Below are 17,168 nucleotides of genomic sequence, written 5' to 3'. Positions count from 1 at the left end.
GTGAGAGGGGTATATATGCCCTTATTGGCCAGTGTATGCCAGCCATAAAAAGCCCAGCAGCCCTGGGTCAATAAGCTACTGGCTGGCTGGTGTCTAGTTGCCCAGCCTGGGTTACCTGGGAAAGTGCTGTTTGAGCAAAAACTGGATGTAAAACCAACCAACCTGCCACATGTGAACTGAGAATTGCTACAATTAATTTAGGTTCACTGACAGGATGCAGCTTAGAAATGGAAGACATGATGATATGGAGAAGGCTGGGCATCCTATGTATCCAAAAGACAAGATGGAAGGACAATACAGCAAAACCACTTGTTTTGGGATCCAGACTCCTACTCAGGTGGAAGACAAGCTACAAATGGTGTAGGAATTGTGGTGAGAGAGAGGGTTCAAAAGGCAGTGAGGGATATCACCAGAATTAATGACAGACTCATGCTAATCAGACTCCAGTGTAATGATAGGGCATTATTCATAATCTCAGCCTGTGCCCCACAGCAGGTTTGTGATAATGAGGAAAAAAGTGTATTCAGACAGCAATTGCAGAACCTACTAGATAAAGCAGGGCAACAAAAAATGGTGTTGATAATAGGTGACTTGGATGAACACATCAGGACAGAAAGAACAGGATATGTGGACTGCCTTTATCCACATGGGTGGTGCAACAGGAATAAAGAAGGAAAAGACATTCTAGACTTCTGTCTGGCAAATGGCTGGATAGTAGCCAACACTTGGTTCAGAAAGAGAGACAGTCACACGATCACATACAAGAGTAGCCAACATGCAACTCAGATTGACTTTCTCCTAGTAAGAGAAAAACACTGGGGTAGAATTTATGATTGTAAAGTCATCCCCAGTGAAACAGTCGGCACACAGCATAAAACAGTAGTTGCCACTGTCAGCTGCAAGCAGTGGTCAGAGATGGTTCTCAGGTCAACAGAGACCAGGCTGAAGACCTGGAAGTTGCCTGGATAGAATGTAAAGCAGTTCAAGGGATTACTCAGCGCTCTAGCATCCCAAGCAGAAGAGGAAATAGGTGGAGTTGAAGAAGAGTGGCAGCACCTAAAAACAGCATGTGTTAAGGACTACAGAAAAGATATGTGGCTGAGCCAGGTATGGAAATAAGGTAATAAGGAAAGCTGGTGGTGGAATGCAGAAGTCCAGGAAGTCATCAAGAGAAAGAAGTGCAGAAAGAAGTGGGAGATAGAAAAGACTGACCAGGCTAGGAAGGACTACTGGTTGGCTAACAAAGAAGCGAAGAAAGAAGTTGCAATAACAAAATGTAGGGCATCAGAGGCATTCTACCAACTTCTGGAAAGTGACTCAGTAAGTGGCACAAAGAAACTATATCAGGTTGCAAGGCAAAGACAGAAAGATATAGGCACCCTTCATAAGGGATGCCAGCAACAACCTGCTCACCAGTCCACAAGGTATCAAAGGCAGATGTAAGGAGTATTTCCAGCAGTTTCTGAATGAAGAAAACTGCACAGAAGCTGTACTGCCTCTAAAACAGCCTACAATGAGAGAAGAAGAGGAGCCCACCTTAGGCGAAATAAGAACAGCACTAAGGAAGATGAAGTCAGGGAAAGCAGCAGGCTCAGATGAGGTCACAGAAGACATGATAAAGATGGTGGGTGAGATAGGGGACAAATGCCTCCTGAGGGTACTGATAGCAGTGTGGAGAGAAAGGTTTATTCTAGATGACTGGAGAATAAGCATACTCATGCCAGTATTCAAGAACAAAGGGGACATCCACAACTGGGGCCAGTACAGAGACATCAAACTCCTACCACATTGCATGAAAGTTCTGGAGAGGGTGATTGATAAATGGATATGCAGAGTAGTAGAATGGAAGATGGGAGATGAGCAGTTCAGATTCAGATTAGGATGCAGCACAATTGACCTGATGTTTGCATTGAGACAGATACTTGAGAAGACGTTAGAGATTAGAAGAGAGTCCAACTGGGCATTCCTAGACTTGGAGAAAGCATATGACAAGGTCCCAAGAAAGCTGATCTGGGTAGTACTGTGGTGGTTTGAAGTCCCAGAAACATTGACAGAATTAGTGCAAGCTGTGTACAAGGACCCACTGACTCAAGTATGAACAGTGTTCGGCCTCACAGAGGGGTATCCAGTGGGAATGGATGTACACCAGGGTTCAGCTCTGAGCCCACTGCTGTTCATACTGGTGATGGACTACATTAGCAAACAGGTTGGGGGGGGGGGATCAACAAAGCTGTTATATGCAGACAATGTGGCAGTACAGGCAGACTCTGAGCTAGAACTTCAGCAAAGGATAGGAGAATGGAATCCAAATCTGAAGGCACATGGGATGATACTAAGCACAGATAATATGGTGGTAATGGCAGCAAATTGGGGAAATCAGAATAAGCTGAGAATAGAGATAGAAGGGAAGATAGTGGAGCAGGTAAGCAGCTTCAAGTATCTGAGGGGGTGGTTGAGGATAATGGTAGTCTGAATGAAGAGGTCAAAGCTAGAATCAGGGGCTACAGCCAACTGGCATAGAGAATCAGTTGTAGTCTATGACAGAAGAATGCCAAAGAAGCTGAAAAGTAAGGTGTACAAGACAGTGTTGTGACCAGTACTACTGTACTAGAAGTGAGGGAAATGAAGTGCCTGAGAAAGGTGGTAGGATGCACACTGTGGGACAAACAAAGAATTGAGGACATAAGAGCAGAAGCCAAATTAGCTCCAATTGCAGAAAAGATAAAAGAGAACAGTTTACAGTGGTTTGGGCACATGTGCAAAAAAGCAGAAGACAATCTGCTGAGGAATTTTTGGGACAGGCAGTAAGAAAGTAAGAGCAAATGAGGACGTCCAGCAAAGAGGCGGATGGATTGTGTGAAAGAAGATCTGCCACAGTCAGGCATGAGTGTTGAAGAAGGCAAGAGTGTGGCACTGAATTGAGAGTGTTGGTGACAGTTAACACGATACCCTAACCGCCATGTAGAAAAATGGGAAAAATGGGGCTGATGATGTTGATGATGATGATGATAATTACAGACTTCCCTTCAAGGTGTTCTACTAGATGCTTATGTGATATATCTTTCTGTGTTGCACCCAGTAAATACACAGCTCATTGACGACATTGATAGCATGAATTTGACTCTTGCAGGTGGTGGTTCTGGCTTAAATGTCATGAAAACCTATCAACTGGCAGTAACTGTCTCTGATTTCATGTTCACTTTTAAGACTGCCCCTCTTAAACCATCCAAAAAGTTGTCATTTTGAGGAAGGGGTGGTGAATTCTACTTGTAGAATATTGACAATCATAGAGTTATACATGTCTGTTCCTGAAGAACATGTGTAATAAGTTACAGTCACAAATCCAGTTTTTGGTCATGTACCTACTAATGACTCAGATCATTTGCTATATGCATTTCCTTGCTTAGATTTTTGCTAAGTTGTCGTTCTCAGTCTCAGCACAATCCTTTATATCATCCTTGAGCTTCCTACAATAATTTCTTCAATACATTTTGCAGTGGGATGTGATCTGTTACCACCAAGATACCTTTCCACAAATGCACTCATGCAACTTTTCACATCTATACGTTATGATGGCATCCTGAAGTAGTCTGTGCAAATAAATCTCATTATTTATTCCAAGGTTTAGCATGAATACTACCAAGCCCAACATATAGCTGCTGAAGTTCTGTGAAGTAAGATATCCCCATAGCTCCACCTGAATATAATAATTGGTACTGAAGGAATTTAATCTATTTACAGTACCAGTCATGACATAGCGGTGAAGAAGGCAGTCCTCTAAACTACCAGTACCACAGTGCCACCTGTAGGCAGAGGTAAGAATGCATGCATGATCGGTAAAATTAAATTTGTCCTGCATGCATTGTCATGTTCAGAGCAGGGAGAGTGTGCTGAGAGGCTACACCTATGGGGCACAGCCTAGATTTTATCCATGAAGCAAATTTGAGTTGTCCTTTGTTTGTGTAGGGGTAACTCTTAGAATAAAACAACCACCCATGCATGTGTTCTCCAGCCATCTCTCTCCCAACTCACTCAAAACTTGCCATACAGCAACACATTCAAGTCAGTACTGGTACTGCAGGCTACTGACCTTTAAGAAATGTAAAGTCTGCAGCACCAGTAGCAACATACAGGAGGAGCACCACCTATTCTAGTAAGGTGCATTCACATAGGTTCATAGGTTGTTACTAGGCCATTGATATGTGAAAATCATATGAAGCCTAGCCATATAGCTCCTGTAGTTTATATGTGAGTGCCCAAAGGTAAAAATAACTAGTATATTTTCAGAAATGTACATGCTTTCCCTATGTATGAGGGATAAGGTTACTAAACTGGGGGTGAATTTACAATTTGGCATCAACTCATCCAAGTTGCATTTAACAAGATAATAGACATACCTATCCACTCAGTATGTTGTAGAAGAGATGTGACATCCCTTCTGTGGGGGGTTTCCGATTCCATTGGACTTACAAATGTATAATAAGACTGACAGGATAGGGTCAGTTGAAGCTAAATATGTTGGGTAACATCCATCTTGCAGAAGACTGTTAAGATACTGAAAAGACAAATAAGGCTTTAAGATGATCAGCATAGCTTTTACAATTTGCACCTTTGAGTTTTTGTTGAGAGAGCATTGTGGACATTCTAATTGTGACAGGTGTTCAGAGAGATACATAGCAACAGTACAGTGTACTCAGTGATTGGCATCCACGCACTTAGAGGCCTTACTTTTGTATATATGTTGTGAGATGAAAAAGGACTTACAATAGCTGATATGTGGTGAACAAATGGTAATTCATTGTTGGCATAATTTCCTACATCCCTAACTATGAGATCAACTTTCAGGGGCACATTGTCAAAGTGAGAGCCATTAGCAAAAAGGGCACCCTATGCAGCTATGATTATACATTTCTTAGTAGTAAGTTTTAGCCCATGTTTCTGGCAATGGGTGTTCATTTGAGACAGGCCTTCTTGGAAGATCTTTGTGTCTTCAGAGAAGATATATGCAAATTTAGTCAGCCATAAGAACTTTGCAATGGCCTCTGAGAAATAGATGCCAAAGCAGAGTAACCCAAAGACTGAACTCTGGGGAATTCTGCTGGTGATGGGACTTTTGGAGAAGATGGAGTCAACAACCTTTATTTCCTGGGTTCTATTTATGAGCCAGCTTGCTATCCAAACATGTCACATGGGAATTTATAGTTTGATTTAATTTCTCCAAGTCTTTTGGTTTTTTAATATCATGACGAGAATGGACCCCATTTCTAAGTCAAAGTATGATTAAAGTTCATAAAATTAGTATAGTTTCAATCTTTGATGTTAGCAAAAATTTATCTTGCAGCACCCGCAGAGTGCCCAGTAATAACTCCTTCTGCAATTCTTATGGAGTTACATCTATCAATAAGATATGTAAGTACGATTGTAAATTATTTTTTATAAGACCCATTGCTTCTACTACTATTAGAACTGTCTGGGTATCCTTCTTACACACTGCCCTCATTTCTGTCTGCAAATTCTGCTATTTTATCATTTTATGTCTATCTGTACATAAGACACTACAGTTACTGGGTCTAGCAATTTCAATGATCGGTGCTACTTTTGTCTTCTTTTCATGTTTATTTTTTATTTATTTATTTATTTATTTATTTATTTTTTATTTATCATTTGTTGACCGGGAAAGTCCGACTAGGTTCCACAGAGCCTGTTTTCAGCGGAGGCCCGGGAAGAAATGCTCCAGATGCATGTCTTTGTACTACTATATACATGTTTTTTCCTGCATCTACTTGAGATTACTGAAATCTCAGTAGACCAACACACTAAACACCAAGCCAAAAAGCTTGATGTGTCAGATGACTGACACATCAGAATGCTGACTTCTGAATGGTCAAGAGTTTAACTTGAGCAGAACAAAAAATCCGCTATTGTGGATGTTGTAGTGCAATCTCAGAGTTGGTATATTTAAGTTACTGGGGGTATGGGGGGGGGTGAAGCCATCCATGGAAGGTGCAGGGGGGTGTAGCCCCCCTGCAAGAATGTGAAATGTGAAGGTAAGTGTTTTAGAGTTTTATTTGGAGTGTATGTTTTGTTTTAGTGGTAAGGGTATAGTTTAGTGTAAATGGTGGGCAGGGTGTGAGTGGGGGGAACTACGTAATTTTATGTCAAGTGCTGTGTTTTTTCTTTTGAATGTTGTTTGTCTGTGTTGTTGTGTTTATGTTTTATGCAGGTGTGTCAGGGTTTTGAAGTGTTAGTATTGTGTCGGGTATGTGCTGTTTCGATGTTGTGAAATATCGGTGTTGTTGGCTTGGTGTTTTGCATGTCAGTTACGTGGGATGTTGGGTAAGTGATGTAGACCCATTTTTTCTCATCTATTTTTTTAACTGTTTAAAGTGGGTGAACCCATGTGATATAAACTTCATAATTTTCTATAATGCACAGAGGCTCATGTGTCCCATGCTTCTCAGCTACTTCAATATTGTAATGTTTGCGTAATCCTCAATGTAGCAGTGTTGCCAAATTATTATGCTTTTCACTATACAAGCCTTCTGCTATTAGTGTACCACACCCAGCAACCAAATGTGTGACTATTTATAATTCTGTTTAGCAAAACCTGCATTTGTCTGTTTGTCCAACATGGTCAGTGGACATTGTAAACAAATATGTATGTAGTCCACTATCATGGGCTGCTGATATTAACCTTTCATCTTTTGATTTAAATTCACCTCTCTTTAACCATTCCTTCATCAGCTCCTGGTTGACATGAGGTTGTTCCAAGAGTTTTCTGTGCTTGCAACTTTATTTATGCCTTTTCCAAATGTGTTGCCTTTTCACTGATTGTTCACCTTATATTCTGTCTTTTGTTTTTGGCACATTCATTTGCTGCCTGATTTTTATGTACTTCTGATTTGATTTCCATTCCTGCTTGATACAGATATGCTTCTGCTAAACTAAGCAGGGAAGTCATCTTAGACTTTTTCTCCTCATGCTTTAAATCTTTCACAATTCTGATCTTCTGAGTTCCGCAGATATGTATGTGATACTACAATTTTGAGGAGACTCATACCTCCTTCAGAAAAGGGAATAGATAAGACTGATCTTTGTAAACTATTTGAAAAGCATGAAGCATTTTTTCCTGTCCAACTGATACAATACCTTTTGTAGCCAATCAGTTAACCCAAAACTGTAAGTTACAACAGGAAGTTCCAATTGGTTTATAGCCTGGACTTTATTCCCAGATGTCAAGGCTGTTTTCAGTATTAATTTTAGTCTTCTAAAATATTCCTTACTAAGTTTTGTTCACACTTGTTCATGTTTTATTGTTGATCCTTCATCAATTCCCAAATATTTATGCATTCTCAAGGTTTTTTTTATATCACATTCCTTTCCCAAACTGATATTTTCTTGGTGCTGCAGTTTTCCCACTTCAAAGGCTGCTTTTCTACATTTATCAAGACCAAATGGCATTCTTATTTCATCCGAGAAAGTTTGACCACTTGCAGTTGTGCTTTCACTTCATCATCTGATGAACTATACAGTTTAAATCATCCACAAATATAAGATGAGACGTATTTGCACTTTGTTGTTTTCTGAAAGCCAAACAGTAGCCATGACTCTATATGTTAAGCAGACAGCATAATGAGTTAAGGGCAAGACAACAGAGCAACAGTGACAGTCACCCACGAATATCCCCCTTTAATTTTTATCCCTGGGATAATAATTTATCTTTTATCATGGTTTAGCTGCAGAGAGATTTGCCACTGTTTCATGGTCACATTAATGTAATCGATCAGTGTAGGGTATATCTTATAAATATGTAAGGTGCTTCTTTATCCATGAATGTGGGATGCTGTCAAATGCTTTTTTGTTTGTATAGTCTATCCATGCCTTACTTTTATTCTTCACTTTTTTACAATTCTCTGTTATGACTTTATTTAACAACAAATGATCTTTAGTTCCATATGACTTTCAATTTTTACCCTTTTGTCTTATTGAAATAATTGAGTTTTCTTCTAGATGAATATAAACTCTATCTGTATCAATTCCAGTATATAATATATACATTATAAGAAGGCAGGCTATTTGGTCTACAGCTTTTAGGGCAGCTTGTAGGTTCACTCTTAAGGAGGAGTATCATTTTTCCTGCTGGTAACCAGGTTGGTGTCTGTTCAGGATGTGCATATAAATAGTTCTTACTCAGGGCTAAATCTTTGTTTAAAGATGTTAATGCTTTTAGCCAGATATTAGGTAGTGCATCTGGGCCTGGGGTCTTCCATTTAGGACCATTCCTTAATTTTGTTTCAATTTCTCTGGCTGTTATTTCATCCCATTTCATATCCTATATATTTGAACTTCTTACTATTTCATCTTTGTTATTTCCACAGGATCTTCATAGACATTTCTCCGAAATGTGTCTATTTCTACTTTTTTGGTGGTATTTCTATTCCTTTTGTCTTGTTTCCCAATTTTCTATAAAACGTTTTGGGTCATCAATGAATCCAAGGTGACTATTATCACCAAAAAGAGAGCGTGGCTATGGGGGCAGCGTGTGCCCCTATTTATGCCAATATAGTAATGTTACATTGGGAAAGACAATTTGTTTTTGATACGGAATTTTTTACTTACATCAAAAGTTACTACTGGTTTCTTGATGATATATTTATTTTATGGGAAGGCCCTGATGAAGCCATAGATAAATTTATTTCTTTTATCAACCAAAGTACTAACTTTTTAGTTTTGCTCATCATATAGACTCACACAAAATTAATTATCTTGATGTTACGTTACGTAAGGACTATCAGTTTAACATGTATAAATCGATTATTTATAGAAAAGAACATTTTTCTAATACATATTTACATTTTAATAGTGACCACCCAGATCCTCTCAGGCACAATATAATTAAGGAGCAGATGATTAGAGTGGCCCGTATGACTTCAGATAGGGATGAATTTCTTATGGAAATAGACAAAGTACGAAATATGTTTCACCAAAGAGATTATCCTGTGGAAATTACACAGCCTATAAAAGAAACAATAATTAAAGGATGGGGTTATAAATATATACCTCTATTAAACTACACGAATGATAGAACTACCGAAAGAACTGAAAAAGTACTGCAGAACAATAAGAAAGGTTTACCCTATCTGATTCTCACATATTATCAGAACATCGGGTGGTTACAAAAATGTATTACTGAGACATGGGATTTGTTCAAAACAGTGTCTATGAGAACTACGATTTTCCAAAATAAATTGACTTATAGTTATAGGAGAGGTTATAATATAAAACATATTTTGGAAAAAAATGAAATGTATAAACCAAGGAGAAATAGTTCTAAATAAAATAGGTACTTTTAGATGTGGTAGATGCCCCCAGTGTCCATTTATAGCGGGGGAAAAAACAGTAACATTACCTAGTTTGAATATTACACTGAAGTCCAAGAAATATAGTAGTTGTTATACTAAAGGGTTGGTTTACTTAGTATATTGTAAATCTTATTTGGGGTTCTATATTGGCAAAACGGAACGCCATCTGAGAAAAAGGATATACGAGCACATGAGAGATATAAATCGTAAGAACAAAAATAACGCTTTATACAGACATTCTCTAACATGTGATGAGGCCAATTTTAAATTTTGGGTGGTCGAGGTGGTGGACCAGTTAGATAGAGGGGGTGACTGGGAGACAAAATTGGCATATAGGGAGATGATATGGCAGCTCAGGCTAGATGCCTGTAATGGCAAGGGCCTGAATGACCATATATCCATTGTGCCAGTCTTCAAACTATTATCAAATGACCCTAAAAAACATACATAATAACAACATACAACATCTGAAAAATCAATATATCATATATTTTAATTATAACAGTTTACTTGTATATAATCAATTGTTATAAACCTATAGTTATTCATATTTATATAGTCATATATTTATATTTTTTTTATATTTATACAATTATATGGTTTCTTTTTAAATATATATATATATATATATATATATATATATATATATATATATATTTTTTTTTTACAAAGACAAATGTATTGGTAATTTAGATATGCAGTTTTTACATGTATTTATATTTGATACACGTATGAAAGTTCTTTAAATGACTACATATTGATTTAATATTTAATATAAAAAATATATACAATACATTTTTGATGGATACATATATACACATATACAATTTTATATAGGGTGTGAATGTTAAATGACATATGTTTTTAAATGTTTTATAGGTTTTTTAACAATGAGCAAAGTTGAATATTTTTGCTCAATTTATAAAGGATAGCCAGGTCATTCTGTTTAGTACATTGTCTAACCATCTAATTATTTTATTGTTTCATTGATTAATTATTGTGTTGATTGGTTCAACTAATGTATATAAGGTACTTAGTGTGTGGTGATGTTTGATTCTGATGATGTCTCCAGTTTCTGGAGATGAAAGCGCTAAATCCATTTGTCAACAAAGACGGTTTGTGATACCTTTTGGAGTACCTTTTGGAGTTTCTGGACGTGATGTTGGTGTTGGTGTAAACGTTTCATTTTCAGGAAGACAGCCTTTATTGTAACTTGGACTACTGTGGATTTTTATTTTTCATCAATGAATTGCTTATGTTGTACTTTTCTTAATATTTATTTGCATATCTTCTAGGTTTTTCTGCCTGTGTTCATAGGTAGGTACTAGGCTATTGGCCCAAGGGTCTATGTAAGCCTACCCAACAAGGTTCCCTGCTTACGCCACCCAGGAAAGTTATTTTCCTGTGCCACTGTCGAGCAGAGACACAGAAGTGATCCCCGGGGTGTATTTCCTATTTCCTATCCACTCATCAAGATTTTTCTTGAAGAGTGCTAATGAAGAACTTTGCTTGACATAGATGGGTAGCCTGTTCCAGAGTATGAGAAGTCTCTGGGATAGGAATCTATCCCTCCAGCATGTCCTGTTTATTGTGATGACAAGGTTTAGGTCCCTAGAGTGTGTAGCAGAGGGATTGGGATTTCTTTAGGTGTAGCATGTCCAACAGCTCTGGGTTTAACATAGCTTTATATGTCAGGCAGAGACCACCTTGGAGTAGGCGATATGCTACGGAGTAAATTGATGTCTTTAGTTTATTGTTTGCAATAATATACAATAGATCCTAGTCTCTTCTGATACTGTGTGTTGCTATTTATCATGTCTGTTATACACTCAGTGTTAAGTATATTTTAACTGATATCCATTGTAAATAATACTGAATCATTTTAATTCATCAAAAGAATGCTTGATAAGTATAAAGTAACAAATTGTAACCATCTCTTGAGCTTCCTAGTTGAAGTTGTTAGTTAAGCTGTTAGTATGTATTCCACATTTTGCCCATTTATTCCATTTTATGAGAGGCAGTACTCCACATTCTGGAGATGAAAGGTTGATAGCTATAATTAGTGATGGGTGCAATCTCCTTACCATATACAAAATTACAGTTTAATGCAAACTACTTGCTATTTTTGCTTTCAATTTTGTTGATAAGGACCACCCTTGAAAATTGTGTTGGATCTTAAATCTTCTCTAATAACATCATAAGAGACAGAATCAACATTTAATTAAATTGATATAAAAGTCATGCCTCACAGGTAGAACACTCTACATTGAAAATGGACATATGAGGTTATTTATTAGCGAAACTATAATGGAAGTAAGTAGCAGTTCTTCTAAGAATGCTTTTCTGGTCACCCACAGTGTTTTGATGGTGTATGTTAGTCATTGCCAATACCTAAATTGGCCTCATTTTGTGGTTTTGGTAATAAAGAAAACCTGAATATACAATGACACTAAAGCATATATACAGAAAAAAAATGCACACAACCTGATACCTGTAAGGTAAACATGAAAATAAAAACAAAAACAAAAAATGCTTTGAAAAATGTTATTAGTAATATTGTAAAATGTAATAAATTGTTGAACATTTTTATTCTTAAAACATTTACAGAGAATTTCATCAGAACAACTATTGAGCTACTAATCTGGTGGAACAGATAACCATGGAACTGTCGGCATTTTGGACCAATTTAGCATTAGGGATGCAGTGAGGGAAGTCGTTAATGAAGATGTTGAACAGTAATAGGCCTAGTATAGAGCCTTGTGGGACACCTGTGATAGTATGAAGGAAGGAAGAGGTGGAATTTTTCCATTTGACAGCTTGCTGGCAGTTTGCAAGATAGCTGGAAAACCAACTGATGGAGGATGAGGAAAGATTCAGATAGGATACCATGGACAAGAGAAGTTTATGTGAAACTGTAGCAAAGGCTTTGGCTAAATCTAGGAGGAGGGTAGATACAATGTTGTTGGAATCACGAACGTGGTTGATGGTTTCAAGGAAGGAAAGGAGGGCTGTAGTTGTGCTATGCCCGGGTCTGAAGCCATGTTATGTTGGCGTAAGTAGTTGATTGTCTAGTAGAAAGTTAGGAATTGTAGGTGGATACATTTTTCAAGAATTTTAGAGATGGGGAATAGGATGGCCTTTGGACGGAAATTAGAGATTTCTGTATTGTTGCCTCCCTTGTGGAGGGGAATAATGAAGGCTTTTTTTTTCCAGAGGAGAGGTACATAAGCTTCCGGAATGGAACGGTTTATTAAGATGGAGATAGGTATAGCTATGCCATCATCAGCTAGTTTAAGGAGATTAGAGGGAAGCTCATCTGGGGCATTTGAGCATTGTTTTAATTTTTGAAGGAGTTTTTTTATGGTAGAGGTAGGAATAGGTCTGAATAAGAAAGGGGGGTGCTGAGTAGGGTTAGAATTGCAGTGGGTTGGGATTGATGGAGGAGATGGGACTTTGTCTGAATTATTATTAGGGAAGGTTGTGGTAAGTTTAGTTATTGAGTCAATAAAGAATGAGTTAAATTGTGTAGCTAAGGAGAGATCAGAAGTAGGATCAGGGCAAGGATTGACTTTTTTACCAGGATGAAGGAGGTGAGAGATGCCGCTCCAGAACATTTTAGGGTTTGATTTATTATTATTTTGTAATTTTGAGTAATAGGTTTTTCGGTCCATGGCAATTTGTTTTTTTGCTATGTTTTGGAGTTGTCTGTAGTCGGCCACGTTATTGGGAGCCTTATGTTTTTGGAAGAGTTTCCACGATTAATCGCAGAGATACATGAGGGAGACTGTCTCTTTGGTTAGCCATGGGGCAGTTTTGGCTTTGACCCTTTTAGACCTAAGCAGAGCAAACCTGTTGAGCAGGTTAAGGAATTCAGAATTCAAGTAAAAGACAGCATTGTCTAGAGAGATGGTTTTTAAAGGGTTCTAGTTGTTATGTTTTAAGGTGTTAGAGAAGGTTTGAGCATTGAAGAGAAAGAGATGCATGTCATGCAAAGGCAGGGAGATGGTCACTAAGTAGGTCAGGTATGGTACCTTTATCAGAGATATTCTGGGGGTGGGAAACTAGTATCCAGTCTAGAATAGTTCCTGAGATAGTATCTTTAGCAGGTCTAGTTAGAGAATTGATTAGTTGGGTAAATGTATACAGATTTATATTTTAATTGTAGTAAACAGCAAGTCTTTCTTAATATCCTTTTGTAACACATCAGTTTCTTTAAAAAGTTTCTGTAGATACCTCAGATTGTCCTTCAAAATAGACAAAATCAATAACTGTTCTATCAAATAATGGCAGCCGAGATTATCCAAGTGCAACTAACTCTGGGCAAGACCGCAATCCAAATTGTAGCTTGCTACAGATCCCCCACCATGCCCCAAGATTCCCACTCCTCATTTCTTGATACACTGGAAAATATTAGGGTATAACCTAACACCCTAATAATGGGTGATTTTAACCCCATTAACTCGGAAAACTACTCATGTGCCAACTCTTGTGGTCAACGTTTTCTAGAATTTATACATTCCATCGCCTTGGATCAACTTATCCACACCCCCGCCAGGGGCAGCAAAATCCTAGAACTGGTCATTACTAACATGGGCAACCAGTGTTCCACACCAGAGGTCAATTCCTCGTTGGTCAGATCCGACCACAAGCTAATCACCCTAGACATCCACATCCCACCCCCACCTCCCATTAGGGCTAACTTTACCCCCCTCTCACCCCCCTAAAGGGCCAATCTCTATACCGGAAGAATGCAAAGTTCCTGTAATCACGGCTGCACAGGTAAAAAACTCACTCTCCAAAGCCAAGAACACAGCATCCATGGGACCTCACAACATCCCAGGCTGCATTCTACATGAACTACAGAATGAACTGGCAATCCACCTAAGTACCACGTTCAGTCATAGCCTCACCTCAGGCTTTGTGCCCACTAAATGGCACACAGTAATGGTTATCCTACTCCACAAAGGCGGAGCTACCACAGACCCTGGAAACTACCACCCCATTAGCCTGACGAGTCTGGTCTGCAAGGCTATGGAACGTATCATCATGGAACCTATAAACAATGACATTGGTTATCTCTCAAATGTTGTTTGTTCTCTGTATTTGATCTTGGCTTAAAACTACTAAAGAACTCTGTACAAGTTTATCTTACCTACAATTTAAACAATGTACTGTAACTCATTTTACTATTCGTATATATTGTATGCTTTGTCACTGCCGATGTTTGGAGCTTTTCTCCCCGGGCATCTACTGAAAATGGACATATATCCAGTTAGACTAGCCAGGTCAACAAATGTAAAATAAAAAAAAATAAATAAATAAATAATAGATAAATAATCTCCAAACTCTGGACCCTACCCAGTTCGGGTTTGTAAAAGGCAGACCATGTCTCCTAAACCTAATAGACTTCTTTGAAGTGGTCACCAAAGCTGCAGATGAGGGTAAGGTGGTTCAAACAGCCTCTCTAGGTCTCGCCAAGGCTTTCAACACCATCCCCCACTCTGGAATTATAGATAAACTCACTAAACTAGGTATAAATCCCTATGTCACAAGATGGGTTGCCAACTGGCTCACTGACAGAACCCACACTGTGAAAGAAGCAGGCTCCAAATCTAACTTCAGACCAGTGACAAGTGGAGTACCATAGGGTTCAGCCCTGAGTCCTCTCCTTTTTTGTATTTACTTCTCTGAAGTACAGGCTAACACAGGTCTTTGGCTAACAAAGTTTGCAGATGACTGCAAACTAGGAGCTATAATCAAAGCTCCTAATGATGTGGACATCCTACAAAAGGGCCTCACTGAGACAGATCCCGGGTGTCAAAGCCATGGCCTCAAGCACAATGCCAAAAAGTGCATTGTCATCACTTTTGGTAAAAACTATGTACCCATGAACTACCACATAGGTGGTAGTCTACTTAACACCAAAAGTGTGATAAGAGACCTTGGGACACAGGAGGACAGTAGTCTCTCCTTTGATAATCACATTGCCACAGTAGTCAGGAAATCCTTCTATGTGGCACACCTCATCACAAAAGGTCCAGGAAAAAAGAGGTCATTGTTCCCCTCTACTCATCACTCATTAGACCCATTATAGAGTACAACACCCCTTTTGGTATGTACCTCACAAGATATCGACAACAACTGGAAAGTCCACAAAAATACCTCACAAAGAGGATTACCAGTCTCAAACAGATGCCCTACGCAGACCGTCTCAGAAAACTCCAGCTCTTGATGATTGGATGGGAGATACGAAATTCACCCCGGGGATCACTTCTGTGGCTCTGCTCGACAGGGGCACAGGAAAATAATTTTCTTGGGTGGCGAAAGCCAGGGTACTATTTGGCTAGGCTTATATAGGCCCTAGGGCCAATAGCCTAGTACCTACCTATGAACCTATTAGTTTCTCCTCGAGAGTCTGCAAATTGCTGCTTACTGACATTTCCAGAATACCCAAAATAAAATAGGCTGTTTGTTGTTATTCCAACTTTAAAAGGAAGTTGGGGCACTCTACCTCTTGTAATTTTCATTAACCTGCTGCACTTCATTGCTGCAAATGATGTTTTAATGGTCAGAACACACCACCAAGGGAAAAAGTATATCATTGCCACCTCTATTTGCAACCTTCAGATTACTCAGATTTTGGTTGCAATCATGTAAAATAACATTGGTCCCATTAGTGTTGCTAAGGATATAATCATCTGTCACTTCATTAACAGTTGTAACTTTTTCAGCAGTCCTCTCATCATTAGCATTGTTCATCAATAACAACACTGACAATTGTTTACACGCATCAGCTGACTTTATGACTCCATCTACATCAATAAAGCAATCAGCCTTATTAAATCACCTGCTACGGTAGTTATAGAAACCAGTGTATATTCACAATTTACACCTGTGTTGTAATTAAAGAACTCATGTGATGGCATTTTCCAATGTTAAACAAGAAACAAACAGACAATCCATTACCTGTAAGGTGTGAAAAAAATCATACAATAATCTTTATTTTAAGCCAACTTTAACATCACAGTTAGAGATGCATGGGAAGGGCAGACATGTACAGAAACCTTTTCCTTTAACAACAATTTCCAGTTTTAAACTAATTTTCTGATGATGATAATGTCTATATTAAAATCCAATATCCAATATGAAGACATATTTATTCACCTGCCAAATGGAAACATTGGCTAAGCATGGTCATTCAAACTAGAATGTCTCTGAAATAATAATAATAATAATAATAATAAGAATAATAATAATAATAATAATAATAATAATGACTAAAAAACTCATACCATATCCTTAACCCTAACAAAATAAAATCAATACTCTTCACACCATAACAATATAACAGTAAAAAGCAATATTTCATAATTACATTAGCAAACAACACTAAAACAGAAATAGCTATACTCAGTAAACTCCTAGAAGTTGGCATTGATGAAAATCTAAATTTTGAGTACCATATCTTTCAAACCATAAAAAAGACCAATCAAAAACTGTGCTTCCTCTGTATAGCTAAACAATACTTTACAGGCACAGCACAGCAAACATTTGCCTCAACCTTACTCCCAGGACTCCTTTATACATCACCTACGCTAATTAAACTAAATACCACTCTTGAATCCAAACTGGTATCTTACTGTATAAAATTGCTAGATGTGCACTAAATCAACTCATAGAACCTACCACTGTGAAGCCTTGAGACAACTTAACTGGCAAGAACTATGCAGTGTCCTAAAACATTCGCAATTAGTATCTGCATATAAAATTATTCACTACCCAGACAAATGCCCCACACTAAAAATA

Source organism: Protopterus annectens, chromosome 5.part0, assembly GCF_019279795.1.
Source record: "Protopterus annectens isolate FY-2018-M chromosome 5.part0, PAN1.0, whole genome shotgun sequence".
In the NCBI taxonomy this organism is placed as follows: Eukaryota; Metazoa; Chordata; order Ceratodontiformes; family Protopteridae; genus Protopterus; species Protopterus annectens.
Note: the sequence above shows the minus strand (reverse complement) of the source record.